Here is a 15,283-nt window from a genome sequence, read left to right as displayed (position 1 = left end):
ACTATGATCTACTTGAAGGTATACTTACAAACCTGTGCCTTCAAAATAGACCAGAAAATATATATAATATTGATGAAACTAGTTTTTCAAAAGACCCAAGTAGAACCAAAGTTCTGGGTGAAATTGGATTTCCTTCCACAAGGACGATCAGTTCTGCAGGAAAAGAGAATACGACAGTATTATTAGGATGCAATGCGAAAGGGGATAAAATTTCACCCCTGATCGTATTTAAGGGGAAGTATGTATGGGATGAATGGACTGATAAAACCCAAACCTAAATTTTATACGAAGTGTTTTCGTATTACAATTAAAGAATAATCAACTTATAAGGATTTTATGTTGTACCTACACATACAACTTTCCGGCAAATAAATATTTGTTCTTTTTATTTTACCACAGTCACATCCCTAGTACTAAGTATGCCGCACTTACCCAACTTTTTTGATTTCATTAAATATATTCTATTTCTTAATGAAATTTACATGCATGAACTATCAAAATATTGTATAATACTTTTGTTGTCATATTTCGTTTATTGACAATATTTTGAGAGATAATGCAACTAGACGCTCTTACCCCAACTGGGGGGGTAAGAGCGTCTATTCGCCTTGTTACATTAAAACGTTTGAATTATGATTAACCATTAAATATTTTAATGTAATGATTACAGTGATTGAAAAAGGGATAAATTGTTTAGAAGTCAACAAAAATTTCAAAGAGATATTACAATCCGTTAAGAATCACCATCCACTTAAAGTTCATCTAATCGATTTTTATGCCGCACTTACCCTAACTCACCTTATTAAATTTATATGGTACCGTTGCACACTTTCAAACACATTTACAATTTCAAAATTTTGAATTATTGATCAGGGAATAAAATTTTATAAGATTGCCATTATACGGACACCCATGACACATGATGACGTCACATTAACCCATCGTGCCCTATCGGCGCCAGTGTTACAGGATGCAGGGCATGATGAAAATCAAAAAAAATTAATCATATTTTGATTTTTTTTAAGTTGAAATTACTTAATATATGTAGCTATCATTTTATGATGTTAGTTATATACAGTCCAATATATTTTTTTAGAAATATTTGATTTATAAAATCTATTTTTACTTAAATTTATCAAAATAATGATCAGTTCGCTAGGTATGAGGTGTTTGACACATTAAAAAACATAAAATGGCCCTCCATCTTCTAAATATCTTGAAGAGTATTATATTTAGCTCCAGTTTTAGTATATCCTCCTTTTATTATTTACTTCTATCATGGACTTTCTATCTGTCATTTTGTATAAAAAATGGCTAAAAAAACCCAAAAAACTATATTTGACATGTTTTTTTCATTCCTCTTATACACAAAGTTTACTTAAAATGTAAATACTTAATAGAAAAATTCAAAACCTATAAATATTTAAAAAATATATAAATATTTATTTATATATTTTTTATATAAATAAATATTTAAAAAATACATGAGTTGTATCAATTTTAGTAATCAGTGTGCCTTTTTAAGTGATCCTGAAAAATTAATTCTCTGGAATGGGTTAAACAACGAATTACGTTTGTACTCATGCATACAAACGTGCAGTATATCGTCACTGTTCTGGCAGAAAACACTAATTCAAAAAAATGACATTGAGTTAGTACCAAAATGTTCCTTATTTCAAACTTTACCGTCTGGAAACCTTAATAAATATACAGTCTTTATTTTAATGTCACCCTTTTTACGATTACGTAATAAACTCACATGATAGACCATTATTTCAAACATTTTAATAACTTCAAAGTCAAATTACTCAAAACTAGTATTCTCCAGTTAGTGTGTTCTGCCAGAACAGAGACGATATAGCCTATAAGGTTTTTGAGAATCTCATGCATACGACTCTCTAAATTACCAAGATCTTTATTCACGCGTCAATTTAACGTATGATACCAAACACACGCAAGCTATTGTAGCTCATCATCTATATTCTATGTAATCACAAATTTAATTGCATTCATTCATCATAAATGAATTTCGATTCTATTGCTTCAGTAGTTCATGTAAGACAGGTTTTTAGAAATGAATACCAAATTCCCCATTTGTTTTATAATTTTCATGTTGATTAATGCACTTATGACCTAATACATTAGATTGAAGAAAATTGATTGTACATATTGAAAACGAAACTTTGGAAATTGCATAGTTAGAGTAGAACCCAATTGTTTTGTTCGATTTAATAAATGGTCTGTATTCTGTCCTTTACAGAGTGAGAATATTATGGAGAGGTTATGCAGGGTAGATGAAAATAATTATTGTTGGTCTTAAAGATTGTGAAAGAATAAATTGAACTTCAGGCATAAAGAATTTGGTTGGAATTGTAAGTATAGCAAGAGCAGAATGCTGTTTCTTGTTCGGATGCGATCACATCTTGTGATTAATATTGAATCCTAAGGTATACACCTAATCCAATGACAATGATCTAAAGGCCTATTGTGTAAATCAGTGCTTCTCAAACTTTTTCATGGCCCCCGAATACAGAAAAAAAATCTTACTTGCATGTAAAGCAAAAATTAAAAAAAAACTTCAAATTTATTACAGCTACGCCTACAAAAACAATTTAATGAGAGGATGTGATTGCATATTTTTACATAATAAATCAATATCCGGTACAATGTTTGAAATACTAATATGCAGGGTTTGCTCCAAAGTCTCTATGTTTATTGACCTGTGTTTATTTACCAGTAATGATGAAAAAATGCTGTTGACGGATATTTTTGCTGTCGCCTTATCCAAAATTCTGCAACTCATTAAATTCAACTTCAAGGGAATTAATTATCAATAAATTCTTCTTGACCTGCCCACGTAATATGATCATATTTTAAGGATTTAGCAAATGGTGTACTTATCCGATTGTACTTTTGGTCTTCATTTAAGTTTGGGAAATAAATATTGAAATACTGAAATATTTTGCGGCTCCCTGGCAGGTGCTCCATGGCCCCCATTTTGAGAAGTACTGGTGTAAATGCTTAAAATGCTAGTATAAATTCGCCCATCTTTAACTGTTGACGTCTTGACTTGTTATTGCTTGTTCAGTTCAGTTCAGTGCTACCAATCTTGGTAAAAAAATATGATTTTTCATCGAATCTACTGATATTGGCACCACTGTTTTATGGGGGACTGGAAACTGAGTGCATATTAGTCTATGACTTAGTGACTGGGAGACTAGGTAGCATGTCGCGTCTCTTCATTTTTAGTCGCAAACGTTTTGAAACATTCCAGTCTTGCCGTGAGCTAGTCGTCATTGAAATACGTTACCTAGATGCTTACAACCAACTTATTGTAATTGTTACAATAAGTGCTAATACTATGATACAAACCTACCCTAAGTTTGATAATATTTATCACTTTAGCGGTCGATAAAAGTATAGAATAGACCCACAGATGTATACATAGTTACACTTTGTTAGCCAAGTTTGCACTGATGGACCTGGGTCTGGGTCTCAGGCGGTTTTTTTTATATGAATGAATTTATAATATGCATTGTAGAAAATCCTATTACTGCTTCTGCAGAACTAACTGCCATAATGCGGAGTATATTTGCAACATTTTAAAAACACTTCGAATGTCTTAGATTGTGACGATTTTTGAGAATAATTTTCAATTAATTATTGGATTTAGTAATGTAAGAATTAATTGAATTCACAGTTTTTCCTCTTCGAATTTCCAAGAGACAACAGCTTTATCGACATTTCAAGAATTTAGCCCAAGTGCTTTATGACTGGTGTTATTTTTTCTGTGAACTGACCAACTAACTTCTTGCCGACCCCCCCTAATATATAATAAATAAAATGTTATGGGAATGAAATAAAATTTAATACCAATTTTATTGTCATCAAAATATTCATATTATCGAATTTCTGACATCTGTGTCCAGCCCATTGCAATTTTATCTATGTGGCGACCTCTATCACATCGTGTAGGTACCTATTGTATGACAACATCTTCTTGGCTATGCTTCTAGGCGCTGTTGTCTACTAAATGGGAGGAGCTTGTTAGTTTATAATGGATTGCGGGTAAAAATGGGTGGAGCATGTTAGTTCACAGTTTTAACACGTAGCCAAAAAGATGTTGTCGTACTATACTGTTGTTTATGTAGGTAGGCAGTCCATATAATTCAACTTAACATGCATAACATTTTTAGTTTATATGATTGAATGTAATGTATATTAAAAATAAAAACGAATATATTCCTGACCCTTCAATCCAGTAACATTCCTAGGTAAAGTAGGTACCACCCTCTTTAATTTTTTGTTTCAAATTGTCTGAAAAATCGTTAAGTCCCAACTTACCTATTTTATCATTTATTCTCGGCTATTTTAAACAGACGAATACACAAAAAATATTAAAATTTACATATATACAACATATATTGCGAATTAGAGCATTTTCACGTAATCTACTCTCAAACAGTGGTGATTTTAGGTATGCGGGGGTTCGTGGCGCTGATAGGTTTGGAGGCACAATTGTGAAAATTTAGCCTGTGCGATAAACCACCATTAGGTACAATATTATGTATTACAATACAACAATAGTTACATAGTCAGGAGTTTTAATGGTTGGATTATTTTTAAATTTATAGGTATGTTAACACTTTCTAATGAAGCGACCCCATTGTCTGGCTTCATTGAAGACCATCACTGCTCTTAAAAGTTATAATATTATTTGTGTCCGTTCCTTCATTCGCCGCCCCTATGCAACGCATGACTTGCCTACCCATCCCTCGAAATGAACAATTTTACGAATCGGGGCGCTCGATATTTTTTCGAAAATATAGTTATTTACTCATATATATATTGTTTAAAAATAAATGTGTTCGGTTTTCTGTTATTATATGGCCTATCTAGCTCAAATGCTCAAAATATTTTTTCCATGAGACGTAGCGATAATTTTGGGGATTCCATGAACCGGAACGACACTCCGGTGTGCTCCGGTCATTTCGAGCCCTGCAGCTTACCCCCTCGGGACGTCACTGCTTGAATCCTGCCGGTCGGGTTTCTTCTGCCATCACCACCATAGAGGTATTAAATAAAAAGAGGGAAAGAAATCGGCTTTCTTCAACTGAATGAAGCAGGCCAACAATAGCCGACAACTTACGAGAAATAGTGACGCGATAATAAAAATGCAGGGCTGATGCCGGAAGATTTACTTTGGTCACTGTAACATACCCATATAATTGATAATGTTAATGTTAATTTTGCCGCAAATTGATTACCAGCCTGCCTAACCATACTTTTTTTTATATAACCTGCCTGCTTCACGATGTTTTCATATAATCTGCCGCCCCTAGGTCAGCACCCACGCCTGGCGTGGGTCTGCCGAGACGGGTACATGTAAATTGTACGTATTACATTTCGCCGTAGCACAGTTTACCGTGAGCTGTCTTACCGGAAAGAAATTGCCGTATATCATTGAGATAAAATTGTTCGTGGAGCATTGCAGGCTGTTCCAGTTTTATTAGATTCAATAAGAACATTAATTTGATATTGATTTGCATCGAATGTTTGATAATATCGCTGTCATTATAATTGATACGAGAACCTACCTGAATTTTATATAAATTATACGATATTATGATTGCATTTCTAATTTACTTACTTACCTATTTTTTCTGTATTTCCCTTGTATTCCAGTGGTTTTTATAACGTATTTTTAATTGGTTTATTTAGGTAAGGAATCGATTTCAATATTTTAAACTGTCATCTATTTCCGATAAAACATCTCACGATGAACTGTGTTACGGCAAACTGTATACGTACAAATTTCTGGACACGCTGCTGAGACTTCAGATAATATATCTACAATTTTTAGAAAAATCATACAGGGCATGAAAGAATTATTAAGTAAAGTTTTGACACGGTTCTTACGAACCGGTACAAATCGGCTGGATGCAACACTAGGTAGGTACGTCTTATTATACGTTGTAATATTATCTAATGTTACAGGATAATTTGTGTAAAAAAATAACCATCGATTTTTGACGTTTTATCGCATCATCTCGTCAAAAGTTTGTTTGTAGGTACCATAGCCAAGGCTTCTAGCTAATCATATTATTAAAATAATTTTATTCTTTGTTATTTAAAATGAAATTGCTGGCAAACTAGAAAAAATACGACACGCGAGAGCGTTTATTTTGCCCGCGTATTGTGGAAATAAACTAGGAGTCGGTAATTATTTGTTTCCCTGCACAGTTTGGGATACAAAAAAATGAATAAATGTTATATTTTGTCGGTTGTTGGCTGAAAATGCCGGAGCCATTTTGTAACCAGAGACATTGTTTAGTAATTACGAATATGATAAAAATAGTTATGAGAAATGATAAATCTTTTTTTTAATATTTTGTATGTGAGCTCTAATATTATTTATTTTGAATATATTATAGATAACTAAAACTATGTGTTACTAAGCTCGGTCGTACATTCAAACTCGTCTTAACTGCAACACATCGAATTTGTCGTTTTGCAGTGACTTCCTTACAACCCAATCTTTCTTATGACTTCTTAAAGTCATGCCGTGGCCCCCAGGGAGGGCACATAGCCGCAGGTTGACAAACCCGTGGCGTAGGGTGTCATTGGTTCTCCATCTACAATGAAAAATAGATCAAAATGCGTGACGAAATTTATCGAGTGTTATCCACGGAGCCATTTGATAATAATATTATATTTATATTATAAAAAGCTTAGATAGGCTTATTATTGTCGTGTCTTCGGGTGAGCTTGTTTTCTACCAGCCAATCCAAATTATAGGGATCGCTTGACATCTCGTGACGGGTTGGCCGTTGGCTATAAGCTGGTGGTGCCTTCGATGATCGAAACGACCCTATATGCACTTACGCTTCGATGGAAATCGATCGATTTTTTTTACATATCTTTCCCTGTTATATTGTTTCCCCCAATAAAGAAAATGAATAAATGATAATATTCTACGTAAAATCTTTTGATATTTTGCCATCCAAATGTGTAGGTGTGTAGAGATTGCAAACATATTTAAAGTATAATTACGAAGGACAAACAATGTTATAATTATTCATGTTAACATTTATTAATACCTATAATGATGGCCCCACGATGGCTGAGCGGCTTACGTGTCGGCTTATAATGTCGTGGGTCCCAGATTAGAATTCTTGGTCTAGCAAATACACATATTGTTTTTCAATTTGTGCTTGGATTCAAAGTATGGGTCTAATAGGCAGGGCTAGAAACGGACCGAAGCACACCGGAGTGCCGTTCCCCAGCTTGAAATCCCCAAAATTATCGCTGCGTGTCGTGAAAAAAATAATTTGATCATCTGAGCTAGATAAGCCATCTTTTATAAAATATACTTACATAAAATTAGACAACTATTTTAATATTTTCGGAAAATTATTCAATGCTCCGGTTCGTTAAATTTTCCATTTCGAGCGCTACTAATTGGTTGAGCAAGTGGCTAATCTCAATATCTCGTCAAAACAAACATCTCTTAATTCTAACCTCCACTCCGTGGAGGCCCATATTATCCTATTAGGATTAAATGGGCCCCAAAAGAAGAAAAAAATAATGTTATAGTCTGCTATTGTTTACTCAATTTGTGTGTATCCAAAATCCAATGGATTGGGCGAATGGCTAACAACATTCGACATAGGAAGTATGATTAGACATACCCCGTCTTGATTCGGAAATAGTGATTAGCATTTTTACATGTTAACTGCCACTTAGGTACCATAATCAAAACATCAAAGCTCGCATTTTCCGCGTCATAGATAATTAGTGTTTTGTTTTCGGTTGATTGTAACAATGCGTTCGTTCAAATTATATCGATAATAATCTTTAGGGAATATATTCGAGGTTTTTTCGAAATTGCTTTGAAATTATTGCTGCCTTGGGCGTATAGAGATTTGAAGCTCATTTTGTAAGGATAATCACTCTCAAAACGAATCTATGATTCCATCGTGCGCGGTGCGTGTCACGGAAGAAAATTCTTGTTTTTTTCCCCCTAATTTTAGAATATGTAGTAACTTGGATTGTTATACATAACGTACAAAAGAGTCGAGGAAAATTTTTAAATATACGTATTATATATTTCAATTTATTTATTTATTTAATTTCAATTTTTTTGAAACATATTGCTGACATTACAAATTATAAGTTTAAGACGTTCACAACATGACATTTAAAAACAAAGATACATAAAACAGTATTACATAAAAAAAGAGATAGATCAGTAGGTAAATTAGATAGGTACAAGGAAGTACACCGGATGAGTTAAGCAGACCCTATTTTAAGAATTTATAAAACAACGTCCACCTAAACTCGTTCTCACGTAGGTGAAATATATCAACACCCGAAGCAATTTCGTTGAACATAGTTATCGCCCTCCCAATTGGCATTACCAGTGGCAGGTTGGTTCTGCACCTTGGGAGAATAAACAACTGATGGTCTCTATTTCTAAGATCAGGGACACACAGGTCAACACTGCCCAGAATGGCAGAGTTCTCATTTATACCTCGTATAAGTCGAAAAAAATACGTAGCTAAATAAAGATTTCTTCTACATTGCAGACTGCAGTATGTAAGCATGCCTAAGAGAAAGTCAGTTGGATAAAGCCACGGATAGTATCCATACAACCTCAAGTAAAGGAGTCTCAAGAATTTCTTCTGTACCCTCTCCACCATAAGGCCATACTTCAACTGATGCGGTGCCCAAACAATAGACCCACTCTCAAGTCTGCTTCGAACTAAAGAATTAAATAAAAGTTTTAATACCGTAACATCTGAAAAGACCCGGGAAGTACGCATGACGAAGCCCAACGTTTTAAGCGCCTTGTTACAAATGGTAACAATAATTTAATATATTATCTATATCAAGTTGGAGCTGACGACAATCGTCCAAGGTGACAACTTCCAAAAAGAGTTTCAAGTCATCAGCGAACAACAAAAACATAGCGTTTTTTATTACCAATGCTATGTCATTTATAAAAATCGTGAACAGCAACGGCCCTAAGTTTGAGCCCTGGGGGACACCAGAAAATGTGTAAAAGGTCTGTGACTGATAAAGGCCGTACGACACGTATTGTTGACGGTTCCTAAAATTACTCCCGAATAGCTTCAAAAATCGATCCGACAATCTAATAAGTTAGAGTTTTTCCATCAGGATGTCATGATTGACTTTGTCAAATGCTTTCGAGAAGTCATAGACGATAGAAGATAGAAGATAATACTAAATAATAACTAAATGGTTATTAATTTTGAAAGCTGGTTAAGGGTACATCACTTACTTCAGCTCATTCCTGTATAAAAAAAACACCCAAGTGTCTACCAGTTTGTTAGTAATATTTGTATGAAAAACAATAAAAGTTCATACCGAGGTGTGAAAATACCGTGGAAAATATATCAATTTTTGTAAGCCAAAGTGTAAAGCTCTATACATTGTAAAATTCAATGAATAAGGCATAATTTTATACTTCCATGTATTTTTTAAACATATAATGGTTATCATTGATCGTGTATGGAAAAATACGTTTACCAGTTCGTCTAAATTTTCGATTTTTAGTCTGCTTCAATGGGTTACATGTAAATTGTAGGTAAAACATTTCACCGTAGCACAGTTCGCCGTGAGCTATCTTATCGGAAAGAGATGACTATTTACTATACGGTCTCCAATTTTATTAGATTTACTAATATGAACATTACTTCAATTTTAATAGCTGAATTTGACAAAATTCATGAATTCGAGAATGAAAACTTAACATAACCTAACAAATAATCCAGTATATCGGCTAAAATTTGTTTGCCGCTGGCTTCATGTAAATTGTAAACCGACAAGAACCGTTTTTTATTTAGACATCTCAGTACTATACGACCCAAAGAGGTTGGACGGTCTTTAATATACGACCATATATTTCCGTTAAACATAAAAATAAAAATACAAAGGGAATGTCATTAAATATTACCAATATATCTCGAATGCGCGTTTCGGTTACTAGTAGGAAATTCAATCCCGAGCCAAAATTCTGATCCCGGGATTTCGGGATTACAATTTGACAATCCCGGGATTGGCATTTTTTTTCCATTGTTAAAATAAAAAATTTATATTCACATATAACTTTTATAAAATCGGTCAAAAATAAATCTAGTATAATTTATACTATTTAAGACATTTATCATTAATATTGTATATCTACGTTCAATCTTGGAAATACATAAGTTTAATGGAGTAAATAATATTGTAATATAAATAATAATGTGAATTTAATATGAGATTGCTGTTTCTGATAGTAAAGACTTAATGAATGGATTAGCGAGATTTAAAATAGTAAAGCGAATAATCATGGCGTACTTATGGCCTTTCCGCTTCATACATCTAATTAGACAGCCAAATATGAAACTGCCGTAAAACGTATGAGATCATGGTGGAATTACTTTGTTAAAAGTGCGAAGCATTGTTTTTTTCAATCTTCCTCATTTTTAATAATTCATGTGAAAAAATAAAATAAATCGGCAACTTACACATGGGTATAAATCAAACTTCATTCAAACTTAGTTTATTTCTAATGTAGTTATTTTTTATTATAAGTATTTTTTCTGTTATATTTTTGCTTTTATTTTATGTTCCATAAAAATTGATAAAAAATAAATCCCGAAATCCCGGGATTCATAGGTATCGAAAATAGCTCGGGATCCCGGGATTGGAATCCCTAGTTACTAGGTACGTGACAAACTTGACACAATGTGGTCACAATCACAAAGAGAGAAGTTTATCACATTTTTTTCACACTCGAGAATTAAATGTTGTTACTACCATACCCAGAAGGTAATGCACTTCCCATTATTAATGTGCTCCCTGGATTAAACATACCGCACCACGCATTTTAGAGGTAGGTATTATTACTAACACAATTCCGGCTGGGTTACCCCCTAAATTCACTATTTAGGTACTTACCTAGTATGAATGTGTTTTTTTGGTACCAGATCTCTTCCGTTTCTCTATCTGACGATTTTTGACACTATATGATATCTAGTAATTATTATTTATTTAATTCTTTCCATAAAATCAAATCTAACCACAGACGTCGGTTAAAATACAAATAATTTATAACCGGCACGAATATAATAAGTTGCAGATATTTTTTTCAATGTCGGCATTTAAATTGTAAAAGCTTTGTATTTTTTCAGAGTAAAGGCGCTTGGAGAATAAAATAGTCTGGTACTTATTGGGAAGTCGGCTGCGGGCTGATCCGATCCGAAGTTCAGGACCTGTCAATCACACGCAAATAAATGCCCGACCGTTTCTACAGAATCGTAATTACCTGGACGATGAACTAAATTAGGTTAAATTGCTTGGCCGAATTTGAACGTTTCTTGTTGGATAGAATAAATATTTCAGAACGTATTTTTGTATTAACCTGCCGTTAATTATAATACACATTACCTACTATTCATGTTGTATTCCGTATCGTTTGTTACATTATTATAGTGTATTAATAGCGTTTTGTGAAGAATCTAAATTGATCAATAGTCTTTGGAAAGAAATGAAATGATGATATTAAATATACTTACTTCCTCTTTGCTTTGTGTGGAAAAACTTTTTCCATTAACAAACACACGTTGATGAAAAAAAATAATATCTTAAAGAATTTACACGTTTAAAACTTCAAATTAACTACCTAATTAAAAACAAATACACAAGAAAAACGTTAACAAAGAGTTGTGTGTAGTAACAAACTGCCCTTTTGGCTCCAGAGGGATAAGGCGTGGAATCACAAGAGAGATGGGTGGAATGTTTTGGGTTGCTTCAGGATGAATACTGATTATGTAAATACGTTTATTGTTTCACTGATGTATTTAGTTAAGAACGTGTCTTCTGGTTTCGACAGGGAAGTTGGAACTGAATTCAAAAACACTATTAAAGGTTCAAATACGGGTAGAATGGATTCTGTAAATCCGGGGCAAGCGTAAACCGAAATGTGTGGCAAATCAGTTTTATTACCAATAGTGCGCTGGGAGCGACAGATGGGTACCGTCACAAAAAGAGGGTGTTAGTAGGTACGGTGTATCCAAAATAACACTGATTATAAGTAATTGGTGATAGGTTTTAATTTAAATCATCTTGCATTTAAATATCGAAAGAAAATTAGTCGTGATCTACAGTCCACTCTGTAAATTTAACTGAACAATAAAGGAATAGGCGATGCAGGAGAATATTTATCAATAACCTGTAATTAATTTTATACAATTCCCTAGATGCAAAATGTTTACGGAAATTCTTAATTATTGTAAAATCTAAATTGCTGGTCAATTCATGAACGTTTGCACATTTCTATAGTGTGTTAGAAAAACATTAGCGCGAAGGCATATTTTTTTTCAATAATTAAGTATACATTAATGAAAACTTTAAATATAAAATAATAAATTGAATGCCAATTGTAACCTTTTGCTTTATGGGTAGTCCATTTATATGACATTACGTCCTAACAGTAGGGAAAGACCTGAATCCTGATGTAATGTGACAATTTGTAACGAAAGGGTAATGGGTAGAAATAATACGCGACGACACAAAACCAACTAGATACAAACCCTTTTTTATGAGAATATTAACGAATGGGGAGTGGTTCAAAAATGTGAAGTAATTTAGACTACTTCTTCTTAGTCCATGCCCGCTCCACTTTTCTCGTCAGTCTGCTTGTGTATTCTGCCAGTAAGTACCAGTTTTCCCAGATCAGGACAGTGGGGTAAAATATTTTGAGGCAAAATGTGACCATGAGGCGTTCAAAAATATCCAAAGACGTTTAACGTCATTCAAGGACGATTCCTTATAAAACGTCATCGATTTGTGTGAAGCACGTAATATAAAAATAAATATGAAAAATTATGTTCTTTAGTATTTTTTTTCAACTACCTATTACAATATTATGTTAGACTTATTACGAGCAATGAATAATGACTCTAATTCATTCACCGCTGAAAAATATTGCGCGGGTTTTTCTTATCAATGATAAGGAAAAATGTTTTATTTGCTTTTTCTGTCACATTTTTGATTTACGTCCCTAACTGAGTGCACAGCAAAGCTACTCACATTTTGCTCGTTACGCCATTTTCACAAAAGAAAATATTTAAAGTGTGTTTTCCACTATATAACAATCGTTTAATGGCGTTATAATAAATAATTAACAGAGCGAAATAATTTTCATAATTTAAAGAAAAACACTACATTTTTTTATTACTTTTAATTACATTACAGATAAACATAGTAATTAGCAATATACCTACTCAATTATTAGCCTATGTCATTGCTAAATCCAAGTTTTTACTTAAATCAAAAAGATATATGTTTCCACTATTTTATGTATTATTTATAATAATTAAATTTTAAATTAGCGTAGACGTGGCAAAGCATAACATAATGTTATTATAGAATATAGATATGTCATATTTTTCATTATTATAAAACTATAGAAAGCGATGTAGTAAGTAAACTAGTTTGATGTTTGAATTAAGATAAAAATAATCAGGTAGTTTTATTTATATAAAAGGTACGAGTATCTACGTCCAATTATTGAAAAACATTGGTTTGTTTAATTACTTTTTTAAAGATTCCAGGTTATTATTTATATTTCTATGCTCTGGCAACATTCATTATAATTGAAATTGTATTCATTAGTAATTTAAAAAGAGAACGAATTAAATATTATTTGAAATGTATATTGAAATTAATCAATACGATATTATTTCTAAGTCTAAGCTTTAGTTAATAATGGAAGTAAACTGAATCTTAGTGAATTTACGTATTACTCTGTATATTTGGGATAAGGTAAGTAATTAATTATTACACACCGATATTCTATATGAAAATATAGATGTATATCATAAAATGATTTAAGTTATTTTTTACTCAAATACACCTGTAAGTTTACGTTTTAGTGGCGTAGAACAAGTATTGCTCTACGCGATGTATCATTGGTAAATTATTACAAAGTTTAAAATTTCTAAATTGATTTAGGTATCCATATATTATATTAAATATATCACAATGTAAAATTAGAGGGATTATCAATATTTGGCAATTTTTCGTATTCAAAAAATCTAATCTAAATCTAATCCAATCTAAAAGAATTCAAGTAATACTTACACATTTTTATTTATTTAAAAAATATAGAATATATATTCTTGATATTTATATTATGAACATCGAAAGAACTTATTAAATTACATTTTAAGGTGTATGCTCCACTTACCGGAGGCATACAGCGAAAAAATACGAAGTTTACAAATTGAGGCAATTAATTTATTAATAATTTACATTTTGAAGTACCTAATGTAATTACACAATTCGTACCTATCTAAAAGCAATAAAAATAAAATTATTTTTTATTTAAAGTCAAAAATAAAGGATTCTCTCTACATATTATTTTAGGGTTAGTTTATTAATTTTTTTTCGATGCAGCTAAAATATTTTTGAATGATTCATAGTTTTAATGTAATTTATACTTATATTTATTTAAAAAAAACGTGTAAAATTTGAAATCCGAAAAATTTTCAGATTCTGATGACAGACAGACGTAAGTACATAGACGATATATTTATTTTTATTGTCATTGTATGGCTTTCACATTCGAAATTAATTTGTGGTGATTTATTTTAATTGTTTTGTAATTGTATTCGTCTTATAATCGATAAAATGTTGTATTTTGATTATTTCATAAAACCAATACATCGTAATTGCAGTAAGTTAGAATTGGGTGACGATATTATTAGATGATTTAAAAAATAATGAAGGGTTTAGAGTAGTTTTAAAAGCAAAGAAACATCATGTGGGTAGATATTAGCAAATAATGTCGATATTATGTTGTATAACAGTTATGTCAGTATTTAGGTAACTATAATATTGTTTTGTATGAATAATTCGAGTTGCAGTATTCTTTGTGGTAAACTACATGTATATATTATATATATTATACTAACTACACGTTCGCTGAATCGTTGAGTATTATAAAAGGAAATTCCTGGTTTTCTTTTTAAGGTTTTTTCGTCAAACGCGTGCTGTTATATCTTTATCGATGCCAAGTTCTGACAGAATGAGTTATGAAATTAAATCAAATGGTAAAGAAGTAACATGAGGAAAGGGTTAAAAGTTTACCTGTTAGTTAAAAAGCATTTATTTTCATGTTTCTAGAATATTTACGTATGTACCTAAAATAGAGTTCTCAATAATGTAATTTATTAACAGCCACAGTTAAATATACTCGTAACATTGCCGC

Source organism: Rhyacophila brunnea, unplaced genomic scaffold (assembly GCF_057557595.1).
Source record: "Rhyacophila brunnea isolate RB1 unplaced genomic scaffold, BYU_Rbru_1.0 scaffold_6, whole genome shotgun sequence".
Classification (NCBI taxonomy): domain Eukaryota; kingdom Metazoa; phylum Arthropoda; class Insecta; order Trichoptera; family Rhyacophilidae; genus Rhyacophila; species Rhyacophila brunnea.
Note: the sequence above shows the minus strand (reverse complement) of the source record.